Source organism: Cibotium barometz, chromosome 17 (assembly GCF_041138505.1).
Source record: "Cibotium barometz isolate CiBa-2024 chromosome 17, ASM4113850v1, whole genome shotgun sequence".
Taxonomy (NCBI): Eukaryota; Viridiplantae; Streptophyta; class Polypodiopsida; order Cyatheales; family Cibotiaceae; genus Cibotium; species Cibotium barometz.
In genome coordinates, this window is record NC_141062.1 from 29071959 (window position 1) to 29085643 (window position 13685).

Below are 13685 nucleotides of genomic sequence, written 5' to 3' on the forward strand. Positions count from 1 at the left end.
ACTAAGTACATGTAGGCAAAGGCTCAAGCTTTAGATGAAGCCTAGTCTCTTAGCAAATTAGCATTGATAGGTGAGATTCAAACTTTGGTTGGAGCCTGAACTCATGTTGAGATTGAATTACATTTATAGTTTTGTGTACTATTGCAAAAACATCGCTTCAGTCTTTCTTATTGAGATTTTGATTTTTTCAGGGATTGGAGGGTCTAAAACAAGGTGTTTCAGTGTTTCTCATTGATGGTTCTGCAAGGAAGGCACGCGGGGTTATTCATTCCATTGATGCATCTCAAACATGTGGTTTTCAATTCATTGGTGAGACATGTGCAGCAATACATGTTCAACAAAGCTTTGATGACACATTTCTCATTCCATTTGCCACAATGGATGCAAGAACAATGTCTCAAGCAGTTGGAAGCATCATCAAATGGCCATTGGTCAACCTTGTTATGGACAGAGACATTACTAATACCAAAGAGGATAATTTTGCGAAACTTCTTGTTGATCAAGAAGATCACTTTATAGATAGGGAGAGCTGGAAAGAGAAAAGTGTCATCCTCTGGGATGACAACAGATCTACAAAACTTGGCAATGGAGTAGTATTGCTGGTCCACCCATATGAGGCTATAAATTGTAGAGAACTAGGGGAGAGTAGCTTGGGTGTCATTATAGAAGGATCTTTGCATCCAAGTTCAACTTGTGTTTCAGGTTTGAATTTGGTTAGTTGGCCGATCAGGCAACTCACATTTGAGAATGGTGAACCATTAGTGAAGGACACAGAATCTTCTTCTATTGATGAGGGTATTCAAGATCACTTCATGCAAAAAAATATTGACAGCCTAAACACTTCAAGTGATGAAAAAGAGGATGATGATGTAGAGGGCAATGATAGCGATAGTTTTGATGACAAACACCATGATGCCATGATCACTGACTATGATATCATTGAAGGGACAAATAAGAAAAGGAGCTATGTCCATAGGGTAAGGGTAATGAAAAATTACGATAAAACCCATGGAGCTGGCAAAAAATGTGATGTTGCAAACATTCACAACGTCGCAACCATTGATTGTTGTGAGAACCGATGTTGTCAAATTGGAGATAGATCCAAAATCATGCAAGCTAGGGTACACTTTTGGGGACAGAGCTATAGTACACGATACACATTTGTACTAGATTGCATGGGCATGGCCTATAGACAAGGTCAAGATGACGAGTGCTTTGAGTTCACATTTGATGGGAAGAAGGTTTGTAGTAAAGCATGGTATGTAATGCATGGCATCGGTAAGTCAACGTTCTGTAGGCTCAGAAAGAAGTTCTTGAATGGTGCATGTAATGTCAGTCATGGCAACAGTGGGATAATACGGAAGGGCATGACACATGTTGAGATGGCAAAATCAATCATACAGGGCTTCATAGAAAATAATGCCGATCAAATGCCACATAGGTCAAGGACAACTATGCATGGAGCTCGCGAGACCCAACGTGTTCTACCAACAATGTACAAATAGGTGGACATATTGCGTGAAGTGAATGACACACTTGTCTCGTTCGAATACCGGCCACTGTCACAACCATCATTCTCAAGATTGTGGAACACAGAGTTCAAGACAGTTAGTTTATCAAAAACCAGTACCTTCTCAAAATGCGACATTTGTACGGCAATCAAGGTCAAGTTGGAATCAACAAAAAATCAAGAGGAGCGTGCCAGATACATGGCACAAAGAAGGGCACACATGTTGAAACAAATGAGTTGTAGAAATCTATACTATGCTTGGAGGAGCTCTTCCGAAATGAACCCAAACAGGTATTTGTGTATTATACATGATAAGATGGACCAGAGCAAGACTGCCATACCACAAATTAAACCAGTTCCTAAATCTCTCAATGGGGTTGAGAGGCTTCCAGTATCCTTAACAGGAATGCTCACTCATGGACATGGACAAACAGCTTATGGTCACTTTGCCTTGGGGTTATGGCCAAGTGATCCCAACTTCACAATTTCATCTCTCTCAAAATGTTTAAGAAACTTAGAAAGAGGAGAGCAACACATGTATGGTGACTTGAGCTCACAAAACTCAGATGCTGAACCACGAACAGATCTTTTTGATTGTGTTTTGTCTACTATGGCCCTGTATCAGCATATGAAAGTACTGAAGGAGAGAAATGCATATTGCAAGCAGAGCATTGAGGATGCAGATGCAGAGACAGAAACAAATGTGGATATAGAGGGAAATTGTTCTTCACATGTGCAGTCAGTCTTTCATACTAACACACATGTGCAAGATAGGGGCAATGGAAATGCGTCAAGTTTAATGCCATCAAATTCAAGGACATTTTTTAAGAGATTGCCAAGGACGTTGTTGTTGCAACTTGACAATTGTGGTTCTGAAAATAAGAACCGTTATGTATTTGCCTATCTATCCCTATTGGTTGCACGAGGAGTGTTTGACATGGTGCAGCTTGGTTTTCTTATGGTTGGTCATACTCATGAAGATATTGATGCATTGTTCAGTCGCTTCTTTGAGAAGTTAAGGAAACAAACCATTTTCACATTTCCACATTTGATGAAGATCTTTAATGAGTGTGTTAGCATGCATCCAGCACCCTTTCTCCTACAAAAGGTGGTAGACTTCAAAGGCTTTGTCAAGGGATGCTTACATGATGGAGCCGATAGCTTGATTGGACATTCAAAGCCATTGCAATTCAGGTTTTATATGAGTGATGGAATACCTTTGATGCAATACAAAGTACACCTCAAAAATGATGGAATACCTTTGATGCAATACAAAGTACACCTCAAAAATGTTGATTGGTTACCAGAAAGCGGTATAGAGTTATGGAAGAGAAATGACCAGGGAGGACCCAAGCTTCCTGAAGGTTTTCCAAAAGTATTGCCACCCTTTGAGTATGTTAAGGAAAATGAGAAGGTTGTGGAGGGCTTAAAAAAACATGTCAATTGGTGGAAAGAGCACTTGCAAGAGAAAGGAGACCAAAGTGATTATGCTAAGTGGATCAATCCGGTCCTTGCCTATTGGGAGAATCTTATGCTAAACATGCAAACCCCTAGTGCAAGGGAAGACATTGGATTTTATGACTTTTGGCCAAGGAGTGTATGCAAAAAAGCTGAGCCTCTTAACCTTCAAGTGGAGGATAATGTAGATGAAGGGTTTGATGTAAATGAGGACCATTATTGTGGTCCAATGCGCAACAAACCTGTTGAAGAGTTCAACCGGACTCTTGATGTGTCTAAAGGAGATTTTGCGCTTGTACAACCTTGTGATGCAAATTACCCAATATGGTTGGGAGTGACAACAAGTGATGTTGATCAAAACAACAACTCGATAAACTACCTACAAGTTCAGATACAATATTGGGCACCAATTTCAAAGAAGAAGAATGCAAGTGATGTGGAGGTTTATAAGGATTGCTGGAACAAGTATTGGCGAGAGAACAGAAATGATCCTCAGCACTGGGAAGATACTAGCTGCATCATTTGGGCATGGAAGCCCAAGGGTGGACGACTTCCAGAGAAAATCAAGATTCCAAAGGCTATAATACTGAAGGCCAAACAGAATCAATTGAATCAACATGTCAGTGCAGTTGAGCAAGAATAATTTGTTAGCATATGGGCAACTAGCTTCGTAATCTTTTAGCAATGTTGTATCAAGCTACCAAACTCATAGTTCGATCATTATTCAGATTGTAAGGCTTTCTTAAGCTTTTAGATTTATGGTTCACCCATTGTTCAAGAATTTTGATTCAATACAGATGGTGATCTTTTTAATTCTATCACCTAGACTTTCTTACAACTTAAAGTTACATTGAATATCCTTTCTTTGTTAAAATTTCTGTATTTGATGGTCAACTGGAGGCTATGTGATATAAACAAGCTTAATTCCTGGTGTGCAGGCAAATTTACATCCCACCACCAACATCATATACACTTGTTACAAATGTACAATAGTATATAAATCATATCGCATTATTCAAATGCTTGTTGAGAACATCCAATAATAAATCTTGCAGATCGTACAGTAAACATTGTATTGGATCTAACAACAAAGAATGCTTGTTGAGAACATCCAATAATAAATCTTGCATATCGCACAGTAAACATTGTATTGGATCTAACAAAGAATTGTCCCAAAATTGTGCATATTTCCCAAAATTCCTAAATTTGAGTTACCTTGCTTTCTTCTAGAAAGTGGCACCTCTCGTCTTCTTTGTTTTCCCATGCACTTTATTATTTCATTCCCGTACCTTCTCTTAACAACTTTGCCATGTGCTACCTTTGGCCACTTGGGATCCATCTCTCACTATCATATATACATATCTTTTTCTACGCATCATGTTTAGGATGGGCTCATGATTCTCTTCACATATTTCCCACCTCCTAGGTGGTGAAACACTGAAAGTGTTTCACTATTTTCAGTGTTTCACTACATCTTTTAAGCTTCAAAATCCTCTCCTCCACAGACCACTTTATACAACTTTATAAACATCATTAGAAGGCTCCATCCCTCTTTTCAACATCCACATGGATTGAATGGGTATGACACCATTCTCAATAGCCATCCAACTGCCTTCATCTACCCACCTAGATCAAATATACTAGTAAACAATATGCAAACAACATCCTTAGCACTTTGCACCTATCAAATGGTTGCATCATCCATGCATACTTTCTATTATGCCTTCTCGCTAGCTCTCCATCCTTGTCAAATGTTAGTTCTTCACACAACTCACCACACTTTGCAATTATTTTTTCCTCTATCAAACTTTCACATATATTTCTATTCTCCACACCATCATACCAAAATCCAGGAACAACCTAAACAACACTGGCATCCAAAAAAACTAACTCAACCACTTGCTGCATCTCTTGGTCAAGCATCCATCGCTTCCTTATTCCACAGTTTTCTCACAACATCTAACACTTCATCATTGTTGACACATACTCTAACACTCACATGGGGATCAACTTGTGCAGCATCACCTATAACACTCTAACACTCACATGGGGATCAACTTGTGCAGCATCACCTATAACCATAGATTCTTCAAACAAAGCACAGACACCCTTCAAGGTGTCATCCAACAAAGCATCAACATCCTTCCCCCACACCACTATCCATATATTCATGCGCATGTGACTACTTATTCATGCTAGCATCCTCATCACCTGTGCCAACATACAAAGGCAATTTTGACAAACCCTCCAACTCACTTTACCATTTCACAAAATAAACCTGTATACTCCTCACTGGCATGCTCTAATAAAGCAATACCCATCTCAGGCACCTATGGCATCTCCATCACACCAGCGACTACCTGCCTCACTGATAGTAGACTCACCATCCATTGAATAATCCTTCTTCCCTTTGCCCGCACCTACTACCCCTGCTCTTAGGTCCACAACTATGACCTTGACTATCTGTAGCTTTACAAACAATCTGATCCATTGCCTTTTCAACCACACACACATCAATCACACAGTGATCTGCAACATGCACTCTACTACTATCAGGACACACATCAAACAAATCAGAGGTAGCAACTCTACTTGGGGTAGTGGTGGGTGGTATATACAAGCCAACTTTCCATCTCATCTTCCTCTCTTGATACATAACAATCTTCACAGTTTCTGCAAACCTAGCACTGATCCATATACACCTCTTCTTGCAAGTCACCATGCAAGAACGCATTTTTTACATCCATATGATGTAAAAACCAACCTTTAGTTATAACCACCACAATCACAACTCTCACAGTTGCCATCTTTGCAACTAGGGAAAATGTCTCCTCATAATCAATCCCATGTGTTTGCACATATCCTTTGGCTACTAATCTAGCCTTGTACCTGCTTATGCTACCATCACTGTGTTACTTTTCACCTTATACACCCACTTACAGCCAATAGCTTTATTGCCTTCAAGTAATGGCACCAAATCCCAAGTCTCATTTCCATACAATGTATCCATCTCCTCATCCATAACTTTCTCCCAACACATATTTCCAATAGCCTCATCACCAAAACATGTGGGTTCTACAACCTGCACAACTTTTGCCATAGAAGCATAGTGATGTGCCACATAACCATCATAAGTCAACCTCTGCCACCACAGGGTTTTTGACTCTTCCAAATCTTCGTAACTTTGCATTCACGGCTTCCATAGCCTTCTTTACACCAAGTGTCCTCATTGGCTGGAATCCGAAGCTCCTCATCAAGGCTCATCTCCGAGCCACTAAACTCTCCACCATCAGTTTACAAGAGAATGCCATGCAGAAATATCTGGCATACCAAGGGGCTCTACTGTGAAAACCCCGCCCCCTCTGCGGTGTCGTGCCACAGCACGTCTATGGTGTGAAACCATGCATGTGAGGCTATTAAATGCAAATCCAGATGCATGGGATTAAGTGCCTGTGTACATATGGGATGTATGGCGTGTGGAGGGTTTTGCTTTTAAGGGCGTCGCCAGGTGTTAAGGGTGGACGGTATTGGCTTTGAGCTTGTTGCAGGCCTGTTAGTAAGAGGTCAGATGATGGAGATGATGTCAGCTGCTCCGATGTCTGGATATAGAGAAGCGAGCATTCAAGGTTGCTATTTGAAGTGGCCAAGGAAAGCATGGGCATTGGTGTGAAAAGAGATTGTAAGGTGGCCATTTTTCAAATAAATAAAAATAAATAAAATAAAATAAGAAATGGACGTGCCTTCCTAAAAAGTTGGCGGGGAGCTTCAGTAGCGGCCAGCTGGAAATCCAGAAGCTGGGCGAGGCTGGCGAGTCGGAGAAGGGGCCGCCTAGAGATAAAACCGCCGGGGTAGAAGAGGGGGAATGCTTGCTGAAAGTCGGGGTGTGCAGGAAAAGAAAAGAAGGGTGTGTGAGCCTCCTCGGGTATAAAAGGCTGGCGTTACAGTGTGGGGGGGGAATTCTGCAGACGGGGGTGCAGCTGCAAGACGAAGAAAAAGTGTGGGGGAAATTGAGCAGAGATCCTGTGGTCTTGTGATAAGGGAGGGCCTGCGTCAGAGTGAAGAGCCGGGGTTCAGCAGTGACAGGCCGGGGAGCACAAGCTGCTGGTGGGGAGGCATCTTCAGAAGATGGACCAGAGCTGCAGAGAACAGGTTCTTCTTCCTGCCTGCGAGCATGGTTGGTAATCACTGCAACGAAGGTTTTGGGCTACTGGCGCACTGGAGGCTAGCGTAGGAGCAGGCCTGGCTGGTGGGTCTGAAGAGAGAAGGTGAGGTGACCGCCTAGTGGTTTAGCCTACAGACAGTGAGAGCAGTCGTGAATAAAGACTGGCACAAAAGGCTGGTGATACAAGGAGCTGATGCTTTCCTGAAGGGGAATTTTGAGAAACTGGTATAATGGATCATGTGAAGGAGTGCAGAACCTCATGTGTTCTAGAGAGGGTTTCCGTAACTCAACAATGCAATATGGATGCTGCCTTCCAGATGATTACGGAAGCAGACATGATTATCATATTAGTGAATGCACTCTGATGTGGGGCTTGGAGAGCCTACTTCCATGAGATGTTTGACTATGGGATTCGAGAAGCCCTTTGCTGTCTTGGCAGGTCCAAATATAGTACCTGAGATGAAGATGCTGCTGCTGATCATGAGGTCATAATGTTATGGTTTTTCTTGGGTTTTGGAACCATACGATGGTTGGTTTGGTCATGTATATGAGGTGTCTATGTTTGCTTTGATTTTATAGTTTGTTTGATGTTGAGCCTCTGATGCTCCATGATGGCCATGTATATCTTCATGTGAATACCATGAGGTGACTTTCTGGAATGCAAAGCCATATGAGATGAAACAAGCCATGTTAATGTCAGGTTATTATATGTATCATGTGTCCAATATTGGCTTTGAGGATGCACATGTATAGTTGGGTACATGATCTTTGATGGTACCAGCTTCTGCTTGAGATGCCCCTTGAAGTTCAACCACTCACTCTCACAGCCAGAAGCCTCGCGCTTTCCCAGCGACACCGCCCACGTCACGACAGCTTTGGTGAACCCGACGTGAAACCGCTGGGGTGAGAGTACATAGAGATGGCTAGCAAAATGGAGCATTTATATGCAGAGATGAAAGAGCTTGAAGAGCGGTTCAGGAAGATTGAAGAAGAAAAGCGAATTCAGGAAGCGGTGGAAATTGTGGTGCAATTGGTATATGACAGGGTCAATATATTTGATGGTTACGATCCAGAAAGCTATCTAAGGTGTTACGAGACAAAGATGAAGAATCAAGGGGTTCCAGAAAACATGATGATTGCATCTTTTGCATACCTTGTAAGTCCTGATTTAAAAGATGAAGTGCTGGAACTAGCAGAGTATCACTCCAAACGATGGAGTGATTTTGCAGATGCACTTATTTATGCGAGTTCCAGGTATAATGTGAGCTGTGATAGTGTTCCAGCAACAATCCGAGCCAATCTAGAAGTGGTTGTCGATGCATGTCTTATGGAGGACAATCAATTGCTATTCAAGGCTGATACAGAGATTGTGGAGGCTGTTTATGCTAAATTGGGACTGCAAAAAGCCATTAGTGAGCAACAAGGCCTTCACAGTGCCAAAAGTGATGCTTTGCTACAGCCTCATAAAGATGCAATGGGTGAACTCTGCAAGTATAATCTGTCTTCCTTGTTTGAGGGTGCAGACATACAGGGTCCTATGATCATGCCAAATGATGTGTGTATGCCTATGCTTGAGGAGACACTTGATTCAGAGAGCTTTAGGACAGGTGCTCAAGACCCAGTACACGAGGAAGAGGACTGTGAAGCATGTAAGCTGTGTAAACTTGAGGATTCTCATGACGAAAGTGCTCATTTGAAGGGTATTCCTCAGGTGTCGTATCATATGTGTGAAGAACAACAGGAACCAATGCTTCTTGCTGAAAGCATGATTGCAGAGTTTGAAGATCTAAGACAAGAAGAAGATGCTATCATTACTGCATTCTTATCTGGTTATGATGCTTATAAGCAGGATGATGTACATGAATATGCAGACGGGCCACAAGTATGTGTGATTGATTTAGAGGGGGTGAGTGATATGGGTGATTCCAACAGTGATGTTGCTTCTGAAGCTGGTTGCCAAGGTTCTTTGGATTTGGGTTATTCTGGAATGCTAACAGGGTGTTCCAACAATAAACAGGGTGATGCTATGTCATCAGTGTCAGGGTTACCTTGCAACCACATTTGTGAGCAACAATCTCGAGCTTGGAAGCCTGTTTATGATGATGATTTGGAGAGGGAAATTGAATCTGTCTTTTTGAATCATACAGGGTTCAATGACATACAGATTCAAGGCTACTCGGGTGAGGGACCCATAAATCTAAGCCCATCTGCAGACAGGTATCAAGAAATACTGGGAGATAACATGCATGATATGCAAAGTGTGGTCACAGAGCCTCAAAAGGCTGCATATGAGCAACCAAATGGATATAGCTATGGGGGTATGAATGTTCATGATAATCAACATGTGGGATTACAAGATAATAATGGCTTCAATGCGATTGATCCTGGATTGGATGCTATCTTAGATGATGCATTGGATGATTTCATGGTATATAGTAGATCCCCATCAGCTTTGGGCTCTTCTATGCTTGATGCTAGTCAACTGTTGGTTGCAAGTGAGGATGTGCAGGTGTTATGTAAGCCAAATGATTGTGATGAGATGGATTCAGATCTGGAGGCTATTCTCGATGATGCCTTGTTGGACTTTGTATGTGTTGATGCTTTTCCGTCTTTGGATGAGAAGAATGAATGTTTATCAGTGGGTGAGCTGGATCCGGGCACAGTAGATTTGGATGGGATGTTACCAAGTGTATGTTCCATGCTGTTAATGCAGCTGCTACTTGGTGTGGCCATACAATATGTGGTGCAAAGGCTTCAAACATGGCCTGAGGAAAATTTTGAAGCAAATCATTTTGAAGAGCATCCCACTTTGAATGATGAGGGTAATTATCCATATGCAGGGAATCTAAGTGAGGATAGGGCTTCATATGAGCAAAGGATATGGCACATATGCCAAAAGCGGTTGGTATTTGATCCAGGTGGGAAAGCAGAACCATTCAGATGTGATTGCTAATTCTTGTACATATACCAATGTTGGTGTGCAAATAATGCTTGGGCAGTGAGTTCCAGGACCTGTGTGGCACATACCAGAGGATGTGCAGGTTTAGAGGGGGTGGATGTCGTGCCACAGCACGTCTATGGTGTGAAACCATGCATGTGAGGCTATTAAATGCAAATCCAGATGCATGGGATTAAGTGCCTGTGTACATATGGGATGTATGGCGTGTGGAGGGTTTTGCTTTTAAGGGCGTCGCCAGGTGTTAAGGGTGGACGGTATTGGCTTTGAGCTTGTTGCAGGCCTGTTAGTAAGAGGTCAGATGATGGAGATGATGTCAGCTGCTCGGATGTCTGGATATAGAGAAGCGAGCATTCAAGGTTGCTATTTGAAGTGGCCAAGGAAAGCATGGGCATTGGTGTGAAAAGAGATTGTAAGGTGGCCATTTTTCAAATAAATAAAAATAAATAAAATAAAATAAGAAATGGACGTGCCTTCCTAAAAAGTTGGCGGGGAGCTTCAGTAGCGGCCAGCTGGAAATCCAAAAGCTGGGCGAGGCTGGCGAGTCGGAGAAGGGGCCGCCTAGAGATAAAACCGCCGGGGTAGAAGAGGGGGAATGCTTGCTGAAAGTCGGGGTGTGCAGGAAAAGAAAAGAAGGGTGTGTGAGCCTCCTCGGGTATAAACGGCTGGCGTTACAGTGTGGGGGGGGGAATTCTGCAGACGGGGGTGCAGCTGCAAGACGAAGAAAAAGTGTGGGGGAAATTGAGCAGAGATCCTGTGGTCTTGTGATAAGGGAGGGCCTGCGTCAGAGTGAAGAGCCGGGGTTCAGCAGTGACAGGCCGGGGAGCACAAGCTGCTGGTGGGGAGGCATCTTCAGAAGACGGACCAGAGCTGCAGAGAACAGGTTCTTCTTCCTGCCTGCGAGCATGGTTGGTAATCACTGCAACGAAGGTTTTGGGCTACTGGCGCACTGGAGGCTAGCGTAGGAGCAGGCCTGGCTGGTGGGTCTGAAGAGAGAAGGTGAGGTGACCGCCTAGTGGTTTAGCCTACAGACAGTGAGAGCAGTCGTGAAGAAAGACTGGCACAAAAGGCTGGCGATACAAGGAGCTGATGCTTTCCTGAAGGGGAATTTTGAGAAACTGGTATAATGGATCATGTGAAGGAGTGCAGAACCTCATGTGTTCTAGAGAGGGTTTCCGTAACTCAACAATGCAATATGGATGCTGCCTTCCAGATGATTACGGAAGCAGACATGATTATCATATTAGTGAATGCACTCTGATGTGGGGCTTGGAGAGCCTACTTCCATGAGATGTTTGACTATGGGATTTGAGAAGCCCTTTGCTGTCTTGGCAGGTCCAAATATAGTACCTGAGATGAAGATGCTGCTGCTGATCATGAGGTCATAATGTTATGGTTTTTCTTGGGTTTTGGAACCATACGATGGTTGGTTTGGTCATGTATATGAGGTGTCTATGTTTGCTTTGATTTTATAGTTTGTTTGATGTTGAGCCTCTGATGCTCCATGATGGCCATGTATATCTTCATGTGAATACCATGAGGTGACTTTCTGGAATGCAAAGCCATATGAGATGAAACAAGCCATGTTAATGTCAGGTTATTATATGTATCATGTGTCCAATATTGGCTTTGAGGATGCACATGTATAGTTGGGTACATGATCTTTGATGGTACCAGCTTCTGCTTGAGATGCCCCTTGAAGTTCAACCACTCACTCTCATAGCCATAAGCCTCGCGCTTTCCCAGCGACACCGCCCACGTCACGACAGTGGTGCCCCCTTCGAGGGCGCTGGCGCAGAAGAAGCAGTGTCAGCCTCTCATGCGGGGCAGGGATCCACACTCAAGGCCTCAACCATGGATATCCGACAAGAGACTAGTCCGGCGGTTCCTCCGAAACTGAACCTGGAAAAACTTTCCTCGTTTGGAAGGAACAGGTGCTTCTGCCCAGGAGAGTCATCTAACAGGAGAATTAGTCTAACGAGTCAAAGTTTGAACTATTCAAACTGATCCGACCGAAACCTGACCGAAACCTGAAGTCACATGGTCAGATCAAAGAAGTGATTACACTTAGTCCATAGAATCACGCTTTTTTGCTCCTTTAACGAGGCATAGCCCGCTGATTCCTTTAACGAGGCATAGCCCGTTGATTCCTTTCCACAGAACAAGGGTCTTCCTAGGATTTAATCTAACTAACATAACTAATTGTAACTTATTTGTATCACAGGACCGGATGGGTTAGCCAATCGCCCGACCACTCTATTGGTGGGATTCCTTTATAAAGATTTGGTTACGTTTTGCCCACGTACTGAGGAAAAGAGTTCCTAGGTCCCCTTGCCCGCCGGTGTTTCATGCAAAATTTAAGGAATGCGTACCACGTACACACCCAATATGAAATTGCCATTATAATAGAATTGGATGTCTTTAAAACAATCCTTCAATGAAAATCATAGTATTACTGATCATAATTCTCCAAAATATTGAGTCCATTGTATTACAAAATATGTCATTTGGACTCTCCGTTGAAGACCAGCTCGCCAACCAACGAGATCCAATATCAAAATTTTATTCACAAAAGTCATTCTTTTTAGTCCATAGGAATCTTCCTTGACGCACACATGGGTGTCCTAGCAATCGGGGAGCCCATGCATCACCTAGTCAGAACCCTCTAGGATCCTACTTAGGTGTCCTAGCACTTCACGCAAGGACCACTTCGTCGGTCCTCGCCCATCGTATCGGAAAGCGCACCATTTTAACCGTACGGAGGCTAGTCAAGACCTTGATAGGCTTTTCCACGAGCGATATCCCTCGACGACTCCCCACCAGCTGTTGCAACGAGCCTATTCTTAGTTTAAACACATACCAAATGCTTCCTTGAGCATTCTGGCGTAAAACAGTTCTTTAAAAGAAAACTGAGGTTCTATGCAAGTAAAATTCCCGGTTTGAGATTGGTTCCACAAAAACCTTTTTCCTTAATCCATATTTTCATAATGAGAATCATTGATCTCTCATCAGGGTAATCTACCTATCATTTGACTGACTGTCCCACTAGATTCTTGGTGATTTCGGTCAAGGAAAATCTAAGTTAATTCAATAATAGTCTATTCTTTGTATTAAGAACTGGAATTGGTCACAAAGTTTTTGCTTGATTCAGATCGAGTGATGGACAAGTAGTTTACTGATTGTCCCTCTCATAGTCATGGTCTAACCAAAATCATTCGGTTTAGTTCTAACAAGGATTTTCTTCAGATAAACATCTACTAAACTTCTAACCGTAAGAAAAATCCAACTTTATGAATTTCATTCCTTCTTAACCATAATAGATTAAGAAATGGTTTTATATGAGAATATCAAATTTTTATGAAAATACTCTTCTTCCATTTAATCTAATTTTGGGAAATATAAATTTGGTGAACTATTCACATAAATATCTAAAGATATTCTTTCTACCACTTTAATTTATCAACTCTGATTCTCTGGGTAGAATTTTGGTGAAAATTCCTCTTTTGTCTCACCAAAAATTAATTCAAATCTTTCTCTACTTAAATACCATAAAAATTATTCTTTTAACTAAATACAAATATCAAATTTTTTTAATAAGC